The following is a 24,435-nucleotide window of genomic DNA, read 5'->3' as shown; positions in this document are numbered from 1 at the left end:
GTGGACAGAAATATTTGGAGTGGCACAAATAATTTGTGTGGCATCTTATTGAATGCAGAACAGCTGATTGTTCTGTAAATAGTTTGAAATGGTTATTTAAAAAATCAAGGTAAAAGGTAAATGGATGAAAATAACTTTGTTGTTTGCAAAACTTGTGCATAGGATTTTAAAATGGACAATTTATATTTGCATTTAAAGTTATGAAATATGATTCATTAAATATGTTTGTGGTTGTTACAGTAAAAAATATAACTTTTTCTACTCTGATTTTATGTTTTTTGTCTGATTTTAGATCAATTGAGTTAATACAGTATCTCAAAATGAAAACATAACTGTAAATTCAGACACGTGAGGTTCTGCTGAAAAGGATGATACCAAACAAGGCAAAGTAAATGATTTTAAAGGTAAAATGTGGAGGGAAAATCAAAAGTAGTTAAAAATGGCCAATTATACCCTGGACCCCAGAGGGTTAAACATTTTTTTTAAAGTAACGCAATAGTTACTTTTCAAGTAATTAATTACTTTTAGAATATTATAACTCAGTTACTAACTACTTTTTTGAAGAAGTAACTAGTAACTATAATTAATTACTTTTTCAAAGTAACTTGCCCAACACTGACTTTTATACTAACTTTACAGTGTCTAGTGGTTGGTATATTCTTATATCTTGTTGAATTCATTTGGCTAAATACACAATACAATAGGAGCAGCACTGATCACAGTCCATACAAAGAGAAATGTTCACTGGAGCTTGCAAAACAAATTATTCTCATTTATTCCTAAGCAATTCTTCTTCCAGAGTGTGCCCCTATAAATCTATCTTAGGGCTCCCCCCACCTGCCAAATCCGACTTTAACCCCTGGTAGTAAGTAAGGTTAATTTAGGCATGATTATAGTCACTAGATCAAATACAAGCAGGCAAGGCGTCAGATCCTCTAAAAACACCACACATGTACAAACATGGAGAGAGAAACAATCACATCCTACCTGAGACACCCTGTTGTTACCAGCAACAAGGGAGATAACACTGCTTCCTCTCCTTCCTTTGGGTTTGACTTTATCACTTTACATGTGTGTTTATAAATGGGACTATCTATTCATACAGCAAGACCAAAAACCCTCAATACTGACTATATTGACTATCAGTATCAAAGCATACAACGCCAATAGTCTGTGTCCTTTTTTACTTTTGATCTCTGCATTTGTGACTGTAGTTTTATCAGATGGAAGAGTAAAAACTCCAAATGTATAACATGTGAATACCTCAGGAGAAAATTGCAAAGATAAAGCAAAATTAAGAGAGATTTCAGAGTGTGGTGACAGCGTAGAACAAATGTAACTTTTCAGTCAGCAACTAAATGAACGCAGCTCTGTGATTTAGATCTAACATGTAATGTAGTAAGCTAAGGCAGCACGGCCGGTGTCTTCATCCTTTGAAAGCTTTTTGAAGACGGCAGCAAACACGTGTTATGGAAGTGTCAGGAAACAGGTGCTTTGTGGCTCAGGCAGCGCTCCCTCTTTGATATCCTTTATAAGAAACAGACGGTAACTACCGGGTGTGTCCATAAACACTGAAAGCGCAAGTCTGCAGAGACCCCTGCATGTCAGTTCCCTTGTGCTATTAGCTGATGAAGGATGGATTATTCCAACACTTTTATTATGATGGAGACTTAAACATTAACCATATATTTAAAAAAGTCAAACTTAGTGTGAGCCCATAGTTCCATATACTGATGAAATATATCTTTAAAATTTATACAGTTCTCTCATACTATACTCACTAGAACTATTCAATTTACTCAAATTTCTTAGGATAATTTTTAGGATATAAACACATTTTTACAAAGCATGGTTAATTTGACTCACTAGTTTAACACCTTTTTGTCAGATCACTAAACTTTACTTTGAGAGGCCGTGTAGGTAGTACTCCATGTCCACATGCTGGACTATTCCTGGGCAAGATACCGAACTTCAAACTGTCCCCTAAGCACCTATCGGCATGTGGTAATAGATAAAAAATGCAATTAAAGTACATAGAATAATGTCATGTATGCTTGAGTTATTCTAGTTTGTCGTGTTTAAATACGTTGAGTGTTTAGTTAGAGTATATAAATACCAGACATTTATTTTGCTGCTCCTTTCATTAAAGAACATGAAATGGGATATTCTTACTAAATATGAGGAAGTCTTTTAGATTTAGCCTTTGAAATAGCAGGCAATGTTACTCAAAATGGGCCTTGCTTACTGCCTTGGCCTGTATTAGCAGTCACTTCGCTGATACCTATTAGCAATATCATATATATATATATATATATATATATATATATATATATATATATATATATATATTAGCAATCTATTCACACAGCTGGTGCCAGCTTGGAACAGCAAACACGCATTTGTAATTTTAACCTGATACTGTCAGCTTTACCTCTTTTATGACATTCAATTGAAATTACAGTGGTATTATAAAGTTTTGTCTGGCAGACAATAACAATACGCAGCTCAAACTGTCCTGCAGTCTAAGCACAGGCATGACTGTTTAAATTGAACCTTAAGCAACATAATTTAAAACACATCTTAAAATGTTCTCATCTGTTCCTCGAGGTGACCCTCCAACAGCGATCACCTGACAGATGATTCCTCTTCCAGAGACATCAAGGCTGACCGTGTCACTCCACTGCGCCCTCCCAGGAGAAGCGGAGGCCAATATTTACTGACACGCTCAACCGCCACCCAAATGATGCTGGCACCAAAAAAAAAAAAAATTGCTTCTGATGTGTTAATCCGTTCTGACACAGCATCACGCCTCTGAATTAATATGTCATTTTTTATCACCAAAGTGACACCTGTTTAAAATAGGAGGCCTGGGATGATTTATGTGACTGTTATTCTTGCCTGGGAGCAGAGAAAAGTGAGAGGAACTCGGCCTACGCGCATATATCATTAAAGCGTGGTTGAAATGACCTCACAAGGGAGTGTTATGAAATGTTACTATAGAAATTGATGTGTTTGAACAGCTAGATTGGGACAGCAGTTAATATGTTCAGATGCCTCACTTCCTACACGTTCCTGAAATTGTCATCTACCAGAACAAAGCATTATATTAACCTAAAGTAAGATTTAATACATGTGAGAATTTCCTCCATTACTGTATTTACTCTGCTTCATTTATCAAAGCCCGGCTCGGTGGTCTCTCAATACCACGGTGTGGCACACACGCTCTGTATCTTGCAGAACTGCACATAAGCATAAAAGGTTTGCTACCACCAGTGTCACTGAATGATCAGCTTCTTGCATAGCTGAATGCTTTGGCTCTGTTAGCTGTCAGACTAAACTGTGGGGAGTTAGAGCATGTAGCCCAGATGTGAGCCAAGGTGTCCACCCTCTCAATCTAATCAGATTGATTATGGGCAGTAATCTGCTGGGCTGGCACAGGACTCTGCTCTTCATGAGTCTGATCAGTGAGAACTCACAAGATGGCTGGATGTTACACAGTCCAGAGCAGCTTAGGACTGCCTGCTCCTCCAGAACACTGACATGAGAACCGTTAGGTAGAGTGGGGTTCTGACTATGGTGTACTGTGTCTGTTTTAAATCAAAACTGCGGTCTCAAAGAGATCAGGTCGCATTGGGCATTCTCAGCCGTAAGCATATTTTTATACTGTTTTTTTATGTAATATTGTGCCTTTTCAACTTGACTTCCTTCCATCGGATGGAAGCTGCCCGAAACTTCAAATCAAAGTAGTCAGCATATAAGAACTGGAGCTGAACTTATAAACAGGCACAGCAACAGGAGGTCTTATTCAGCTCCGGCCTGAATTTCAGAGTTTGAATCCAGCCCATAGAAATGATTCTAGAGGGATGTGGGAACTGAGATACTGGTGCTGACAAGCTCGCGAAATGATCAGAAAAGGAAATGCTGCTCTCAATGACCTTACTGTTATCCTTATGAACACCACATAAGTCTCCTTCTGATACCGGTCTGGGTCTGAACCATCCAATTCAGTCCCATCCCAGGAACTAGCCTTCCTCTCATTTCCTGTCTGTGAAACAGCCGTCTCCTGTTTAAATTATGCCCCAGTGCCTCCCCAGTTCCCTTGCACATAGCTATGCTCTCTCCTGCTGTCTTTCTCCTCTCTCTCCTGCTCTCTCTATCACTGCAGCTGCCATGTTTTCCTGGAAGGACGGCAATACGCTAACTGGGTAGGCAGCTGTTTGATGACCTGTAAGGTTCAGAGAACAGATGATAAAGACAAATAAACGGTACTCTTTAAAATACCTGGAGGATTTGAAAGAATACGTTGACATTTTTGGAAACGCAATCATTTTCTTGCTGAATGTTAGTTGAGAAGATGCTTCTCTAATGTCTGAGAAAAAATGAGCAGGTTATTCTTTACTGAGCAATTATTGTTTTCATTTTTTTTCACCTTCGTGGTTCCAAAACACCAGGATAGCAACAGTGAAAACACTGAGCTTTAGGCGTTTTAGTAGAACATCACTATCTAGTGGGTAATTTTATGAAAGCTACATGAATGTTAGACATGTTAGAATTCCCCACTTTAAGGCAAAAATCAGGATGGCCATAGCCTGGTGCAACAAAAGAAGATAAGTTTTAGGGAAAAAAGTTGGCCACCTACGCAGTACACCTACAGGAGCTACTTGGACATGGAAAATCATAACATCAAGCTCTTGTTGCACAGTTTTTGTGCTGATATGAATGCAAGGGGAACTTAATCAGGACAGCACTGGTGACTTTTACACACTAGCAGTCTGTACTTGGTGACCCCATTCTGAGTTGCTGTGGCTTCTAAATGCTTCCACTTTGCAAAATTACCACTTACAGTCGATGGTAAGAGGTAAGAAACTTTCCGCATTGGTAACACCCTCAAATTCAGTGAACGCTTTAAAATGACACATTCTTCATTCACATGACCTCTCCTCCATCTGACCTGGTCCAGCTGTCCTCCTGAGACACATATTAAAATGTCATTACTGAAAGCTTTTTGCGCAGCCATTGTCATCATCTTTCACTAAACAGAACCTCAGCAGAAACAGTGCTGCATAAACAGGGAGAACCATATGAAAAATAATCAACAATCTAGCAATAAAAAAGCCAATTTGGGAACGTGTGAAGAAACTGTGGTGAAAGCCCAACACACTCATGACTTCCATGTTTTAACACACTAGGTCTCTGAGCACAGATGCTATCGCACAGTTTCGGCGCACATATGCTGCAATTTCTATGAGATGGACATTGTTACTTTAACAAGGCATGATGTGGCTTTTAATGAAAGTACGTGAGTTCCTTATGTCCAGACTGTGTGGTTAATTCCCAATATGGCAGTTAAAAGGGAATTTATTGTACTCGTTTACATTTCAATGCATGTTCCAGGGAAATCAGGGAAAACCATGGGTCTATTTTTCTCCTCTCTGAGCATGCATAAATGTTGAGAAAAATTTAGCCGGTATTTTACATGACCCCTTTTGCTCTCACTGCACCCTATGGACACTGACAAGAGGGTACTCTACATCGCCACATTGCTGTAAAAAAGTAAAGTAAACCCTAAACGAATACACTTATGACACATGAAAATCATTTAAGCTGCAAAATTGCATTACCTCGTCTTCTGCTTAATCAAACCATGTGAAATTATTAGAATTTGTTGGACAAACAGTGTAATTACGATATATTGTACAGCCAGTATATTCAAAGTGGATTTATGTGCACACGTGTGCACATATATGCCTCCAGTAACACTCACATGTGTGTACAGGGTCAACGTGGAAGGAGGCAGAGTTTTGGATAAATAATGATAATGTGTAGGAATCACATTTGAAGTCAGCCACACTATGCAAAAACACATTAGTCAAACCACATATAGACAATTTTCTCTGCAAAGTATATATCAAACTCCTACCATGGTCAAGCCATGTTTGTTGGTTCTGTTGGTCAAACCTCCCACTAGCTGTGGCTGACCAGTGAGTCAGCCACACACAAGGTGACCAGTTTCCAACAACATCAGCTTCGCACATTTGAAGCTTTAAATTGTAATAAAGAGTAACTGTGTGAACTTGAGCTTGAACTCTAGAACCCAGAAATTGTGTAACATGATGTGAGTAAATTGCAACCAGCTTTCTCCTGTTTACAAAATTTGTAAGTTTACTGTATAAAGGGTGTGCAGAGGTCAAATGATACATATTGACAATTTCACAACTGTTGCAGATATGCGTGCAACAGTTAAAACTACAAATTCAAATCAAATTAAATTAAAAAAGAACAACAAAGTGTGTTTAAAGTGACACTCTGGGAATAAATCTTTAATTTTCGGACTCTTAAAGATCCAAATTTGAGCATGCAGATGTGGTTTAAAGTATTGGCAAAGTTGGCTTGAGATGAGTAGTAAGATAATAACATAAAAGTTGAGCTTAGACCACTGTGTAACAGTTGAACAGGTGGAAGCTAAGGTTTTATTCACCAGAAGCTTTGTTTGTAGTATGCTTGTAGTCTAGGCTTGTATGTCTCCAAGTAAACAATCATTCTGGAGAACCGTAGGTTCATAGTGCATTTGCAAAAGTTATGGTAATTACCTACTTGAACATCAAAAAAATGTGATAGTTTCTAGCTTAATTTTGAAGTTGCTAGCTATATTGTTGTGGTACATTTGATAGTGTCTTATAATTCCACCATACAAAATAGTGGACTGTGTTTTTTAATGTATTGACTAGGCCAACTCGGCATGCGGGAAGTGTGTTAAGCAAACAACCTTTAATAAACAGTATGGATCAAAATAAAGGAAATGATTCATCTCGCTTCTTAACTGGATTACGTGAGAAGAGCAGCTCGCATTATCATTGCTTTTGGAGGACTTGTATTTCCCTGTTGCCTGGGAGAATGGAGCCCGTTGACCTGTTGGAGCTAAATCTGTTGACTGCTTGAGTTTGATTGGCACAGATTTCTCATGATACAGGGATAAAGTGCTTATTTTACTCTGATAGTGATTTTTGAATGTTGACTAGTGGAGCCTGGTTGGTCTGATTTAATTTATTTGTAACATTTTTTCACCCCGCCTCATTTCCTGGTTAAGTCATAACATCACATGATGATCTCATCATCACATGACTGAAGAAGACTCAATACCTGAACTAGATTTTGTTAACTGTGTGCGTGTTAACGATTATTGCATATCATTGCTCTTGGTTGGTTGTATTTGGTTGTTTGAACCAGACAGAACCATTGTTAAAACTAAACTATGACACAATTATCACTTTGGTATTTACATAGTGTTAATAAATTACTATCTTTTTGCCATTCAAGTGTTACCCCTCAGTTATTTTGCTTATTACTGGGATATATTATAAAGTGCTACGATTTAGCCTTATAACTTTTTTGGCTAAAAGATGTTGTATTACTGCATTCATTCAAATGTTTTCTCAAGAAATAAGGTGAGAATTCAACTACTAAATGTAATGTAATGTGATGTATCATTATAATGTTGTTCAGCAGCATGCATGGAAATGCTTACATTGTAGCAGTGCAGGTCTTGTTACCACAGAAAGCAGGCAGCCTGACATGGTGGCCAATAAAATCAAAAGTACAACAACCCCTATTGAGTTTCACGGTCACATTTGACATCAATCACTGATGTCCAGGGTCAGCAGTGTGATTTTATCCACATGACTCCTCTGATCACTCCCTGACACTACTCAGCAATGGGCCTCTACATCAATTCTTTACTGAAAGGGCACTTACTGGACATAAGGTTGTTATTGCCAGAGGTAGTTTGAAAAAAAACCCACAAAGCGGTAATACCACTGGAGATCTCTTAAACAGTGTTCTTCAGTCTATGAGCGACAAAATCTGTAAGTGTGCTTTTTTTTTTTTCGTCAGAAAGAGAGAAAATTGTGTTGACTTTGGAGTCTCTTTTGTTTCTCCTCATCACAGGAGTGAGGGGTCCAGTGAATTTAATAGGCCAAACGGCTGACATTTTGATTTTGGCAGTGGGCTTTTGACTTTGATGTCAACCCCTACAATTTTCCTTGCAAAACAGGTTGTGATACGTCAGAGCGGTATGTGCAATATTTACTGTATATCCCTCTCTTTCTCCTGTGAGACCACTTTAAAGTGAGGAATCAGAATGGAAATGATCAATCACAAAATCTCCTAAAATCACATATTTACTGTTCAAATACTGCACGTTGTGTTCACGTATTGGCTTGTCTCCCACTCTCTTACTTAATCTGTTTAGTTATCTGGCTTATGAGCAACTTTTTGAATCCCCTCACAGTTCTAATACACATTTAAGTTGTTTTTCCTGCCTTCAGTCTCTGTCCACCAAGTTACATGGAAATTCCCACCATGCAACGTGATAGTACAGCAACAAATCAAAAAGGAAGCATGAATTCTGCTTACGAACATTAAAATCAAAGGTCACGCTGCAAAATGTTCACTACTGGACATATTGTACTCACGTGTGGTATATTCATAAAAGCAGCTAGTTACTCATTTCTATGCAAAATTAATTCTGATTTGACATGTCATGCTCTGCTGCCAGAATTCTGAAGCCAGATTGTGCCATGTGTTTTTGTTTTTCTTTTCTTGCGCATGTGAAAGACCATTTGGAAGCAATTTTTCTTTGTTAATATGAGTATTATTTTAATTGTGGTAATTATAGGTTAAACTGTTCAACCACTCTTAGGTGCTCAGCAACTTTTGACAACAGGTCAACTCTTTTTAGTCTATTTCATCTTTTGCATTACTTCTTTTTCCCTAAAATATGAGCACACACAATATTGACTTGATCGACTTGAATGTTTCCAGTCGTAAAAGGCTGAAAAAAACATTTGATTAGTAGCTTGTGGCTTTTGTTTCTGACCTGCACCATTGCTTTTTGTAGAACCAGACTCCTTAAGAGCAGTTTCTGTTGAAAAAACAGTAAAATACTCTAAATTTAAATAATATTGTTCTTGTTATTCTTTATTATTTTTCTTTTCTTTCTATTCAGTATTCCATAACATAAAGGGGGGCACAAATTTTCAAATATTCCCTGGAATGATGGAAAAATCGCATTAATTATCAAATTCATTGCTTCCACAGACAGCTTCATATTTGACTCTAAACAACAAACATTCTTTCTTTATTTAAATATATGTAGAAAGAGGGTAAATACACTAAAACAAACTCTTAGTCAGAACTCTTGATGCAAACTAAGAGTGTGTAAAGACTTCCCCAACACATCCACCCTGACACTGCTGTTGATCATCTATGTGCTTATTATGGTATTGTATTTCCTACACATACACCATGTATATAGTTCCACTCACATATGTATACATATACACTGTTTTTTATTTTATTCTATTTATTTATTTTCCGCCTTTGTTGTATATTGGTTTTTCTTCTTCTTACTTTAGCACCTTTGTGGTTCAGCTACCCAATTTTGCTGTGCAAGAAACTGCACAATGACAATAAAAAGCTCTAAGTCTCTAAGTCTCTAAGTCTAAGTCTCTAAATACAATTAAAATAGTGGCATTTTTAACATTCCCATAAAAAATCTGTGCTCTGTGCTTTTCAGTAATCGTGAACATACATAAAATAACATCTAAAGAATAGGGCTTGTTTTTCAAATAAATAACCTGTCTTTGACACAGATTACCACTGTGACAAATCAGCACAATAAGCAGCGAGAAACTGAGGAGAACGTTTTTAGCAGTTCGGGTGTTTGCTGACTAACTTATTTGCGGTTTCCTGTTTCTGTGACCCCTAAATCACAAGAAAGATATAGTAGTTTAGCTTAAAGTCTGGCAAAATTTAACCTTGAGCAGACCTTAGTGGTGGGTGGTACAACATATTTCACCTAAATGAAGCCTACTTACAACTGAATTCTGCCAACGCCTACAGTCTGAAATGTGACGACATCGTCATCGTTGTTTGTCCTTGCTAGTAGAGTAATGTCTGAATTGCAGAGCAGATTCTCTGTTTGCTTGAGCTGGCCCTAGAGCCCCATAAAGCTTTTTAAAGTAGAATTTTCAAGAGAATAATTTATGTAAACAGTATTAAGGTTTTTGTGAGAAAGTGAAAGTGGTAATTGTCCACATTCCAACAGTTTCAATCCATAAACTTTGGGACCATCAGCCGTGAACAATCCAGCTACTAGCAATTTGTGTAGCAGATAATAATCAGGCTACATGCAAAGCAGCGTTCCTTTGACAGGCATTAAGGCTGTGGCCCATGCTGTAAGGGATTTGAGACATTTAAAGGAATGGTTGGTTTAGTTTAAATAACCTTGGACAAGAGGAAAAACTAGACCTCCTCTGGCCACATTAACAATTTCCCTCCAAGAGAAATCCAGATCATTTATCAGGATAAACCAAAGTGTGGCTACATTCATACTTTAGTCTACACAAAGAAGATATGTGGCACTCAGCTTGCATTTCATTTATTACCTCTTCTGCACTTCCAATTTTCAGAGGCTACAAGAGACAGCTTACAGAACCCAAGTGTAATCAGAATAATAACACAAACACATCTAACGACAACTTCTCCGAAGCAGCTATGGCAAAAATCTAATGTCTTCACCACATGCAGACACACGCAGCAACTGCAGCGTCCTCAGTTGTGATTTATGCCCCTTCTCACAAGTCTCTCAGGGTCCTTTTCAGCACATGGTCACCTCGTGAACAGCTGGGTGAGATAATTTGACTGGTACTGGTAGACTGGATTGCATGTCCTTTCAAAGGGTGCTCTATTCTTAAATGAATGATCTGGTTTCATTTGAGTCAGATGGCTCACTCAGCAACGCTCTTACAGCATCAGGTAAGAATATTGCCCTAATCAGGCTGCTCTAATGTTTCTGGAAAAACTACGGTTATTTAGAAATGTGCACCAAATTGCTATAAAATAAAGCTGATGGTGTGTCTATAGATGGAGTAAATATGGTTAAGATGGGATAAACTTAAATTATAGACTGTGTCATTCTAATTTAAATTTTACAAGAACAAATTTAGTACAAGTGATGTGAATTATATCTATATCTACATATGTCTACATAAAGTTTTAATGGAGTCCATCAGTCATCCTGATGGACCTGACGACTGGTTTTCAAGTAGCTGCCAGCTGATACATCGGGGGAAGTGTATCGGGTCAACAAAGAGCTGCCACTGATCTTGGTATTTTCTTCCTCATCCAGTGCTGCGCCAACAGGTGCTACTTCATTCGAAGAGATTAGGTGATCTCTGTCCTCAGATTCCTGCCCACTTGGAATGTCCCACATGCAGAGGGAGACAGACTTCTCTCTGCTAAGGTGGGAGGAGAAAGCATGAAAAGATCGGCCTTTCATGCTATAATGCTAGAGCAAAAGCAAAACTTGCTATTCACTGAATCATTTAATTTTAAGGTAAAATAAATATTTCAGCTCATAGCTTAGCTTTTACTGGTTTCCTTTGTCTAATTTGTGATTGTTTTGGATTGCTAGTCAGATAAAACTGTCAATCAGGATCAAGATGCTAGATGTTGAAGAAGTTGTCTACTTGCATTTATTTTTCCTGTTGATGGTTTTATTTGTCTTCGTGATAATATCCTCGAAATAAAACAAATGAGAAGAACTCAAGCAGATGAACAAATCTGATGGAAAAGAGGTGGCATTAAATAGGAGGTGAAAAGTCAACAATAAACTTAGACTTACATGCTGGAGATGGAACATTTTTCCTGTTTCCATCTCGTAGCTTCTGTCTATTATTCTTTTTCTTTCTTTCTCTTTTAGCACAACTGCAATTGTCCCCCATCATTATTATTATTATTATTATTAGTAGTAGTAGTAGTAGTAGTAGTAGTAGTAGATATGTAACATGGGGGCCTGTCTTGGGGTCTTGGAGCAGGCTGTAACCTCAACTATACTCTACTTAAAAAAAAAAAATCTGCCTTGTCTGATTAATGGCAAACATAAACTTTTTCAAGTTGTTTTTGCCTATTTTTGATTGAAACACTGAAGAGAAGGGTACAAAATAAAGAAGGAGAGATTATGAAATGTTGGTACATGACTATGCAGTTGACTGCTAGACAATAGCTGGTGAGACAATGTGGCAAGCTCCTTAATTATATTTAATTACAGTGTTTTGATGCTTTCAGTGCTGTTGAGGTGAGAATAGGTGAGTTGTTCTGTGTTACATGTTCACTTCATGCTCTTACTTCCCACATTGCCTCATAAAAGAACCACTGTCCCATGCAAACGTCAGGTAGAGACATAATCACAAGATATACTGGACTTATATGAACTAAATGCTTTGTGAAATTTTATTTTATGTCCACTTTTCCACTTCAGCCAGGCTTAAAAATTGCATTTAGTAACAACGCTGTTCAAATTTCCACTGATATTACTCTTGTTTTTTTTGGCAAAATCTCAAATTGCAGAAATTACCTGTAATAATCAAAATAAAGTTATCTATTTATTCACGGCATATTTGGATGTAAAATTAAATGGTATATCTTGATAAATGTTGAAGTATGTCACTACGAATTAAGGATGGGACCATGGTGATACAGTGAGAGTAGTTTGTAGATGGGGTGCAGCCTGGGTAAAAGGAGGTCACACATGCTTTGTGTCCCCCAGGGAGTCTTACAGGGCGAGACATGAGTGCAGTCTGCATTTTAGGTGCAGCTCCTGGGCGCCACACAGATGAGCTCATGAAACGCTATGCTGTCCCCCTAACAGGGGTTGGGGCGGGGAGGGTGAGAGGAGAGGGTATTCTTGCCATCAATCACCCAGGGTGGATCTGAGATCTACTGTTCCTGGATGAGTCCAACAGGCAGGAGGAACATGGGGCCAAGGCCACATTAAAGGCATTGCGTGTCACGCCTCAGCATGAAAGGGTGGGGATGGAGTCAAAGGACAGAGACCATCAGGATAACAACCAGGAGGTGTGGTGCCACGCAACTGGAGAGGTGTAGCAAAGCAAGGAGACAAAGTGAAGAGTGGAGACTGGGGTAGGGGAGGGGCACATCTGAAGGAGAAACTTGTGAAACTTGAAGGCTGAGGCAAATGAAAAGGGGCAAACACTGTCAGAACACCAGCTTACAGCATAAAGCTTAGTCATTGAACTCATCACCTTTGGTTTTCATGTAGCTTGAAGAAGAATGCTTTTTATGCTAAATGTGTCTGTGCTTGCTTAAAGCCAGGAGTCAGTCAAGAGCTTCAGGAGGACAGGCTCTAGCATTCTGAACCACAGAGTGATCCACTCCTACATGTTGGCAGTAGTTATAGACTCTCAGTGAAATGGTGTGCCTGCGCACAACCTCACACTGAGGGTGGTGTTGACAGACAGACAACAGACACACCAGGTACCAGTCAAAGTCCATCAAGATGCCATTGTGGAAATTCATTCAGATACAGACAATCCTCCTCCAACACTGAGCAGGAACATTTATATTACTGTGTGCCTGACTGTTCTAGGGTTTACAGAGAACAGGCCAAAGAAGAGAAAATATCCAGTGAACAGACTACTTTGACCTGAAGTCGAAGGTAACTTAAATTTCCACTTGTTACAACTAAAGTAGGCATAAGAGCATCTCTAATTGCACAACACTGCCAACCTTGAAGTAGATGGGCTACAGCAGCAAAGACTAAAGTGGTGTCACTCCTGTCAGCTAAAAGAAGGAAAATGAAACGACTTTGAACAATAGAAGAAATGAAAATGTTGCCTGGTCCTATGAGTCATTCAGTCTCATAGGCTGTTGACCCGCTGAGTCAACGGCCTAGATGGTAGGATCAGAATTGGTCACGAACAACATTAAAGCATGTATCCATCTTGCCTTGTATAAATTATTTGGGCTGATGGCAGTGGGGTAATGGTGTGGGGGATGGAGGGGGGGGGGTTTGGCTTTTTTGGGCCCCTTAGTACCAACTGAACATTGTTTAAAAGATTGTTATTGACCATGTATTCAAACGGTCTCCCCATTTTGGATGGGGTGGAACTGAAGATTAAAAATGATGGCCTATGCATAATGATTGAGTGAACATTTAGACTCGTATTATGGAAAGATTCACAGATCTTTTTGAAATTTAAATGTATAATTCTTAGTGAGTTCATCCCTAATGAGGGATTAGTATTGCTATTTCACTTCTTCCAGATTAATCACTGTATTTTAGTATAGATCACAAGTAATCATTTTTAAAGAAGTACATATGATACATAAATCTGTAAAAAACAAACAAAGAAACAAAAAAAAAAACACTTCCAGACTAGTATGTTACATTTCTAATAAGCATCACCTAACTGGGAGGGGGTAAGTGAAAAGAATGGCTACTGTATGGGTTTATAATAAGAGCCAGCTGTGGATGACCACGTGGGCTCCGTTCTGGGAGCAAGTTGCTGAAAGATTTGCACCAAGAAGAAACTGGCAGGCACATCATAAACCCAGCTTGCTGTAGACAGTTGCTTTCTTGAAGAGGATTGGAATAACCAAACTGTGCATTCATTTGTGAGAAACCCTTTCTGAGCTGGGCTTTTGAGCCAATCAATGTATAAGAGACTAAAAGTCTCCTTACCCTAATGTTCTGAGTTACCCAGGTCTTTCAGAGTATCTGACGTTTACCTTTCACAGCCAACAAAATGCAGCTGAAATATCCTGGATGAGCAAATAAAACAAAAATTTCCGTTGCCTTTGCTTCAGAAACAGCAGGTCACGATCACAGCCCCAGAAATAATTCTGGAAAACCTGGTGGCATTTCAGAGTGCTAAACCTGCTCAAAAGGAATTTGCCTGTATCCTCCACTTAAATAATTGTAGCACAAAGACCATGAAATAAACCATGAGGGACCACATTTACTTACTACTCTCTCAGTGCTACATACAAATATATGAAACTGTGTGTATGCTTGAAAAAAACAGAAGTTAAAAGAGAAACATTCCTGTCTGAGCAATCACTGTAAGCACTACATCATGTTTATTAACAGTACTAAATCAGAGTCTGTGCCGTGGAGGGGAGCTGCAATACTCCTGAGGATCCTTCAGAATGAGTCCGCCTGGGTGAGGACGCCATTGCATAGTTGGAGTATGTAGCAGGAGGATTGGGAGGTATAAAGACAGATTTTTTTGTATTCCCTTCTGATATGCTTTATTTTATTCTCCTCCTTTTTCTTGCACATTGAAAAGAAAAAAAAGGGAATTTTAGGAATTTCCTCCAAGATCGAGGATGGTGGAATGCTTTTAATAGCCAACGTGTTTTTCTCACTCAGTCTGTGTGGTTGTTGTTCCTTTTCCCAAAGTCTGGGACAGTTTTTTTTTTTCATTTTCACTTTATGAAAGCTTTGCACTGAGTCAGAGGACTAAAACATTCTTTAAGTTTTGCACATCCATGCTATCTGTCTTTCTCTCCTCTCTTACCCTGCATCAGTGAACTCTTGGGGCCTCAACTATTTGTGTGGGCTTCGGGCTGGGTCCAGCACCCATGTAACCACGGACAAAGTGGTAAATTCACACACATGCACCCTCTAGTCTCATGCTTCCTGCTCCCCTACAACTTCACTGGCCCCTGTGTTTGTAATTGTAACCACGGACAAATGCACTCTCCCTCAGGTACAAATTGCTGATAAGACGCTTTTCTAAAACACAGTTGACTGCTGCCACTCATTAGTAGCATAATCCCATGTTTTATGGCCAGCCTAGTGCCTTTGAAAACACAACTGAGACTTAATAATGGTTACCTTAATGTTTTAACAATTCTGAATGTGCAAATGATTGTCAGCTATATTTGACAGTGTTTATTTTTGATCTGATAATAAAATCAAATTTACAAAAAAAATGTCGTGAACAGACTGGCTTTACTATGGGCCAATTCTCTCAACCTAGCCAATAAGTTGATCACTTCTAAACACAACTTATGAAGTTGGTTTACCTTAAAAGCATGACCTCTGAACTCTGACCAATCAGCATCAACACTAAACCTCTTAAAAACTCAATCAGTGACTCAGAGTGGAGGTTGTCTATGTATTAATGTTGTGTGTCTGTGACACTTTGCAAACAACACATAAGAACCATAAAGAGAAGGTTGTCTAAGACTTGAGAGAAAACAAGTTAGTGTCACACTAGGATGCAAATAGTGTAGACTGGAGACACTGAAGCTTAATTTTTTTCCCAATGTACAATTAGGTATAAATAGTTTATACTTTCTCTGTATTAGTTGGGGTAAAATTTATTTGTTATGGTGCTTTTATTTTGAAGGGAGAGGTCAACTGAAGGAGGAAGGGGAAAGCTGAAACAGGTGGGAAAGGACAAAGATGGGAGAATGTGTGGTTGGTTGTGCCTAGCATCAACTGGGAAACTTGTGAGGGACGCAACGCCGCAGATAACACATCTGCTGTCCACGGCCAAAAAACTAAGGTAAGAAAGAAGTGGGCTAGTGCAGCTCTGACTAGCCATTACATATCTGCCTAGCAAACCAGTTAGCAGATAGCTAACTAAGTTATCGGGGTTATCTTTAACGGCAGACTCTGCACTACTAACAGCGAGGCTTGGAGACGCAGCCAGTTAGATTGCAGATCTGTGGGAGTATGCTTGCTGCAATTTCTGTCTATGTAGATGATAACAGCTTTATAACAAACAGCAACAGATTTGCAAGATGCAACAGATTTTCCATTCAATTGCACACAATAGCAGACTTGTTGCAATCAGCTCCATCTTACTGCCATGTTGTCAGCATCTTGATACACCAAAGTCACTTTGAAAACTGTGATTGTGAGTGGTTGCAGACCTGATCCCAGATTTTAAACCAACCATTTCAAAGGAGATGAAACTGCAAGTTCATTGGGGGTTTCAATCATTTTCATTGCATTTTTTAGCAATATATATGAGAATGATCATTATGGTGTCAAAGACATGTAACCAGAAGTCTGTACCACGAAATCTGTAGGAAAAATACAGAGACACTGTAAAGGCTCTCTGTAATCATAAAGTGAATTAACAAGTCATTTGTTCAACAGCGTCGGAATTTTAAGTCCAAACTCAGAAATTAAACCAAATGTAGTGAAAATTTACATGCTTAGTCTAACCTGATGTTAGGACAAAGTCACTGCACTAATATGTTACCAAAATGGCTGCTGAGTGACAACTTACTTTGAGAAGGACTTTGGTAAGGTTTAGTGAGAGTGATGTCGAAACAAATTCAAGTTTTGCACATTGAGCGCTCAAAGAATGAGCTGCGAACATTGATCAGTTTTCTTTTTTACATGTTTTAAAGATGCTCGTGGTGCACTGAACACCACACATCATGTACATATATAAGTTCCTCTTAAACTTACAATGCTGCCAGGCAGTGGGATAGAGAAATGAAAGGTGCAAGGGAGAATGGGTGCGGCTAGGGCTCGCTCGCAAGGCCTTGAGGCCAAGGGATGCTGAGTACTCTTCACCCGGGCAAAGGTTCATTCCGATCATCTGGGCCAATCTGTTCCAGACGTGGTAAATGACACATTATTGGATCCAGACCTGACAAGGGCTTTGTGTATATTACATTACCAGACACCAGGCTCACTTAAGCTTCATTACCTACAACCCCCCTCACCCCCTTACCCCACCCTCCCCACCAGGAACGAGAAAAAGGAGTGTGAGAGGGGAAGTTAAAGGGCAACTTAGATCTTACCCCAAGCCATGCACAGAGGGTGCCTTTTCCTTCGGGTCAAGCTGATACCCTCTGTTCAGCTTCTCATCACGTAGCTCTCTTTCGCTGTCTCTTTTCCTCCTGGCCATGCGTTCTGTGCTGTGAACCCGTTACACATAACAACATCAGAGTCCTCCCTGGAACACCCAAGATGATCCTACCCGCAGGGATATTTAGGGAGATATAAGAAACACACCGAGGAGTTGGCCCCACCCTCCGGTCTTTCCAGACTGATGTTGTTATATAAGCTAATATGAGAATTACTAACCAAAATTAGTCTTTAAGAATTGCTGGTGATAAAGTTCATCTATCCACAACAGCAACTTCAAGCAAATGTTTCCTTGAATTGAGTATGTTTATGGTTATTTGGTAGGCAAAACCCTTTACATCTGGCCTCAAATTAATGAATGACTTCCTAAACCAAACTAAAACCGAGAAAACTGTGAAAGCACTAAACACTCAGAATACCATTTTAACTGTAGAATGTTATGGCGGGAGGTTTCCTGTGGCTTGGATGCCTCAAGGTGGGATATGCCATAAGCAGTTGGGGGATTTGGCTAAGCCTTCTTTTATTTGGATGACATACGTACATGAACACCCAAATACCACAAATTTCTGGCAGGGAGTACTAGCTCAAGTTTCTATTCTGCACTTCTTAAACTACAGACAGGTGTGTGTCTGTAAAAGTGAGCATCTGCAGGAGACTGTGTGAGTGTGTGTGTGTGTAGCCATAACTTCAGGTATACATTCCACAGCACAGTTTTAATGCTCAGATTCCTTATTTAATTTGATGGCATTTGGCTGCAATGTAAACATGCAGTCTCAGACTGAGGCAATTTGTAATAAAATAATTTTGTTGCACAAGGTCATCTCCTTGGCTCTGGTACTTCTCCCACTGTCAAAACATTACCCATGATGATTTACAACCTATAGAATTATTCTTAAAATACAAAGACAGCCACACCCTTAAAAATGCAATCATATAACAAACGGGTCTGTTGGCAGTGCAGCAAGAATTTAAATGACAATCACCCTGTACAATTTCTCCGTTGCATCACCTGCCAGGGTACAAGGACAGGGGACGCTGCAACAGAAGCTCGTCTAAAGATATATGTGCCTCAAGGAATGATAACTGAAATGTACACTCACATGGGTCAGTTAAGATATATGTGCCACAAGGATCAGTGTTACAGTAAGAGGCAAACAGCTGTAGCTTCCTCAGTAGCTGGAGAGGGGTCGAGAAACCGCATTATGTATGGTTTGCCATGTGTAACATAAAATAATAACAGCTGCGCCATGTAGGATCTTACGATGGATGATGGTTTTATTATTATTATTATTGCGCTTCAGGACTGCGGTTCACCTTTTTATGCGATAGCTGGGTATGAAGCAAAAAGTATAAATTTTTTTAAAACTACATTTAAAGAGTGGATTATTTGGAGGCATTTGGCTTTTGCCCACACGCAGTATATAATGGAGTCATCCACAAGTTTTAGCGTGGTGTGCCTTTCAGCAGCAAAAGATGCTTGCAGTATATTCATCAACATCAAGCCTGTCATTCGTCATTTCTACATGACTTCACTTATTTCTGTTTTCCTCTTCCTCTCATTCATCGCTCTGCTTTCATGTTTGTTTAAACTCTGTTCATTACAACCCACTGGTTGCAGGGGTCACTTTGATGCCAAGAAGTGTGAATACACAATGGTAAGTTTGCATTTTTGTTAACATTAATGAAGAAAGAAATTTGGCAGACTACGGTTTTCTTCTTGCTGCGAGTTCAAAAATCTGAAATATTCATTTTGTAATCATTTGCCACATGGCTCCTACGTTTTATGAGAATATATAGGGATATGCATTTCAATATATGATTGAATAGATACTATTTTAACATTTTAAATGATGCGTTTAAACGTAAAAAGAAGCGTAAGAAGCATGAGACCATTTTTAAATATAACGGGAGATTAACATTAAAAAGTGTCTGTTATTCTGTCCTTCACACGTCTCTCCACACAGACGTGTGTGTGTGTGTGTGAGAGAGAGAGATTGTGTGTGTGTGAGGTTAGATGGTCATGGAAGGCAGCTCGAGCTACACTGTTCCAGCTCATTAGCTGTGATTAATTGGCATGTGAGCTTTCCCATGGTCTCCTTAGCCTGGTGGAGACAGAGCTCACCTTGGAGGGCACCAAGAGTCCTGACTGCTATACACCGCCACTGCAGGCCCTTCTGTCATACTTGGGAAAGTCTCATGTACACCTTACCGAGCCCCTCTCTAACATTTTTACATGTTTTTTTTTTAATATTTCACTTTTAATTCTTCTTCGTCATGTTTTTACACATATATCCACGTTTGAAAAAAATATATTAATATACAGCAGTTTAAATTGAAAGTATATTTTGTATTATGATTACATGTGAACTACCTTCTTATAGGCTATAGCTTTTTTTCCCATTCCGATCCATTTAAAGTAAAGCCAGAGCTCATTGGACATGTCAAGTAAGAACATATTCTCTACTGCAGTGCACGTTTATTTATTATTTTTTAATTTCTTTCACAGTGTGAAAAATACATAAAACAGATATTTAAATAATAATAATAATGTAGCATTCAGTAAAACTGGCGAATAAATATTAAAGCAGTGCAAATATGTAGATGTAGAAAACGATTCTTTGAGATGAACATTTTCCACAAGTTGGGAATTTCCTTTATATTATTCTACTGTGTTTTAAATTAAACATGATTTTACACCATCATTAGGTATAACAATAGTATGTCTACTACTGTAACAAGTCTTTCTATAAACTTCTAAGTGACATTTCTTGTCACCTTTTTTTTCACGTTTACATCCAAGGAATTTAAATGTAGTTAACTTTAAAAAAAAACTTAAAATGCAAACTGACTGTGATTTTAACGCCCTTGTATTTGGACAGAACATACCTGAGGACTTCTTTGTCTGAATAAGTGAAACTATGTAAACTGCACTGACAAAGATCCCTAAAGTCCAGGTTGTTCACACACAAATATACATCGGTGTAGGTCTCCTCAATTAAGACATAATAAATTCAGTATAGCCTTTGTTTTTTCGCTTATTGAGGAAATACACTCCTTAATCCATTGATACAAGAACCATCTGTGTAAATGTATGCCCACAGAGGCTGGACACTTGCTGGCTGCAGTGTACTGTATCTGCTGTGCACAGCAGTGAGAAGGCTGTGATGAACTCGTGGCGACTGGCTCGGGGCTTTCAAAGGGGGATCTCTCTCATCATTTTCCTGCTTCTTATATCCCTCCCTAAAATAAATAACTCCTGTTTTTGTTGGGTCCCTCATCGCCCACACACACTCACTGACGTAACGGGGCTCCTCTCAAATTTTTAAGTGACAGGAGCATGGTTAATCCTGATTGTGTAAATATGAATCATTTACACTGTAAGCTGCCCCTGGAGTTGAGGGTACATTAATAACTTCTCAAGAATGAATTTGTATCTATTAAACAAAAGCTCGTAACATGAAGATTTAAAGTTTTTAACTTTTATCGTATCTAATTTGGGCCACAGGAATATATATATATATATATATTATCACAATTCAAAAGTAATATACATAAAATTTAAAAAATACATATTTACATATGAACTTTTAATCCCAAGAGCTTCAAATGAATGGAAAGCTGCTACTTGACCACACATAACCAGAATGAGCACATGTTGAACCTTGTTTCACTTTTGTTTAAATCCGCTGTTCCCGGATAATTCAGATATAAATATGCTTAAAGCTGCAGAGGTTTCTTAATTTCCTGTGTGGGCCACACACAACTTCGCAGATCTTCGGGATACAGACTGCGCTCTGAAACTAAGATGCAAAATCCGCTGTCATTGTTTTTACTGTGAAAGTAGATTTCAGCGAGGGGGCTTTGTCTCCCACTTGTGAAAAGCTACAAAAATAATTCATGTATTCACTTTCTCCTCCGTAACCAACAGTCTTTTCATGAATACTGGCTTTTCTTCTCATTTTATGCGCATGAAAATCCAAAATCATATTTATATTTTAAAAAAAATACACCTTGGGCAAAAATTTAATGTTAGAGTAAATAAATATCAGTATCCAATAGTTCTTGAACATTCCTTTGAGTCTTGAGTCATTCAACAGTCACTGCCACTGTCATTTTTCAACATTTAATTAGAAAGACATGTCAGCGCAGCCCTCCTGACTGATTAGTTCCTTATCTGAAACGGCTTGTAAATCCTTGTAAATAAAACGAATGAGCGAGTGACCAGTTGAACAGTTACTGTATCTTAATCTGTCCGGCTCTGTTGTGAGGTTCCCATTTTCTGATGTGGCTAAATTAGTCAGCAATTCATCAGTGCACAAGCCTGGTCAGCCCTCACAGGAACCACTGGCTTCGCCAATAAATGTAAAGAACGTGCTGAGAAGAGAAAAGCAGAGCAGCAGGAGAGGGGCCAAGAACCTGGAGGTAAACGGGGCCACCTGATCCACACCAGCAGAATTACAGCCAGACAAACAGAGCGCTCATTGTCCGTGGCAGACACCACTAAGCTCTGCTCTTTGTCGCCCCCCACCCAGCTCCAAACACACTGTCCTTCACTACCACTAGTTGAAAAATTACTCATAATTCATTTTGCCAGCGCTGGGGAGAAATTTAATCTCCAAGCTATTTATTCTTTAGGATGTAATCTGGGCTAGACCCAAGTCACTTTTGCGGAAATCTCAATTTTATCTTTGACTTCAGTGATTATTCCAATAAAGGTAAAAATAATACAATTAAACTGAAGTTTAAAGGCTAGCTTTAAGTTTTAAAAGTATGCACCTTTGTTTATTTATTTTTTTGCATGTTCCTGAGTCATCAAACCTCATAAATAACACAATGACAAAACTTTGAAAAATACTAAGAATCTAACACTCTCACAGACACAGGATTAGAGGGTCAGCAGGCAGCAGAGGCTGCTGAATAATTCAATAGTGGAAATGCATGACTGATGTGGGACGATTCATTTCCACACCTTTAAAAGGTTTCTTTTAGCTCCAGCGCCAAACAAACCAAGAGGGTCTCTGTAGTTCAAAGCCTGGCATGGCCTGGTCTTCCTAGTCAGACTCTTTAAGACAAGAGTGCCTTTATTCTGTGGCAGCGGCACCAGTGGTGGTGGTTGATTTCCACACCTGTGTTTGCTCCTTACCCAATAATTGAGAGCCGCATGCTATTTTGAGCCTGGGGTACAAAGTGCCTCACTCATAAGGAACTCGGGGTGAAGAATCTTGGCTCCCAGTTTGATGTGGGCGGAAAACCTAAAGGTCTGCGGATTAGCCCAGCAGGGTGCACATACACTCAGGAACGTATGAAATTGAGAGACATGGAGAAGTGAAATGAAACATCTGCTGCATTTGTGGCAAAAATTTGACATTATTAACCTCTTTCACAGTATTATTTTAGTTTTTTTAATTGTACATTTTATACTAATGCAACAACATTAAAAGAAAGGAAAAGTCAATCTAAGGAGATTAAAAGACGGTAACTGGACTTGTTGAGACATTTCACCTTTCATCCAATACCTAATGCAGAGTACCACTCTCCACCTTTTGGTTTGAGAACTGATGACGCCTCTAGGATGAAAACAAACTTAAAACTCCATGTGTCTACTTTTTAAGATGTTTTTTTAAGCTTACTACCATGACCTAGATGAATGAGACAGCTGGGAAAGTTCAAAATGTGCATACTGCACTTACGTAGAACTTTCAGGTATCTGTTCTCTACTTCAGCATGTATTTTTCCGACAATTTTTTACTTTTACTCCCTACATTTTTAAACAAATATGTGTACTTTCTACTCCTTACATTTTCAAACCAGGCTCGTTACTTTTGGTCTGATACATTTGAGGGGAGTTGTAATTTCACATCACTGCAGGCCTTCACACATCAACCCAATTTGAGTCTAACCAGTAACCCATGAGAGGCAATCCTGTTTGTGAATTCATCACGAGGGGATGTTGCATAAAAAGAGATGAAAGATGCAAAACCATTTTTTGGCACAGCACTGTAACGACTGTAGGTGTCATAAGTTACAGTTGCGGTATTGCAGCATCTACCAAGTCTACAAAAGACAAGCAAGCTTAAGGGGAGTAACATGTTGTGGCAGGTAATTTCTAATGCAGGTTTTTCATCAGCTCAACAAACATCAGCAAACACACAAACTGTTTGTGTGCAGTTTGTCGTTTAGTGTGCTGCTACCTAAAGGTCCAGCTGCTGTATTTTACAGGGAGAGAAAAGACAAAGAGCTAACTTCACTCAGAGATGGAGATAGACTGGAGAAAAGGTAGAGAGGTTAGACTTAAAGGTAAGGATTGCAATCCTATGCAGGTTAGCACAGGATAAACTGGTTAGTTTTCTGTACTGTGATGCATTTAAAGTAAACAGCAGTGTGTTGGACTGGTGCACAGTAGCTGCGGGGCTCATGGTTACATAAAGTGTAGCATAGATTATTAGGAATTTTAGCTGATTATGCTGACAGTGAATTCCACCTTCATACCAACTGTATACTGTAGACTATAACAACAGCATAAGCAGTGTAGTGTCAGTGTAGAGGATGGAAATCAGCCAGAACAACTCATGAAAATCTATCTAAGCTCTCAATAGAAATTATTATGAGTTGTGATTCTTTTCCCCACGCTGAGCCACTACAATAGATTTTAGGTTCCCCCTCCTGCTGAATCCCACTTTAATCTGTACTAATTTTCCTGTTTAGAGGCAAAGTCACCCTCTACAATGTAGGCAACA

Source organism: Neolamprologus multifasciatus, chromosome 18 (assembly GCF_963576455.1).
Source record: "Neolamprologus multifasciatus chromosome 18, fNeoMul1.2, whole genome shotgun sequence".
NCBI lineage: Eukaryota > Metazoa > Chordata > Actinopteri > Cichliformes > Cichlidae > Neolamprologus > Neolamprologus multifasciatus.
The sequence above is the reverse complement of the archived record's forward strand: the minus strand, read 5'-3'. Positions refer to the sequence as shown.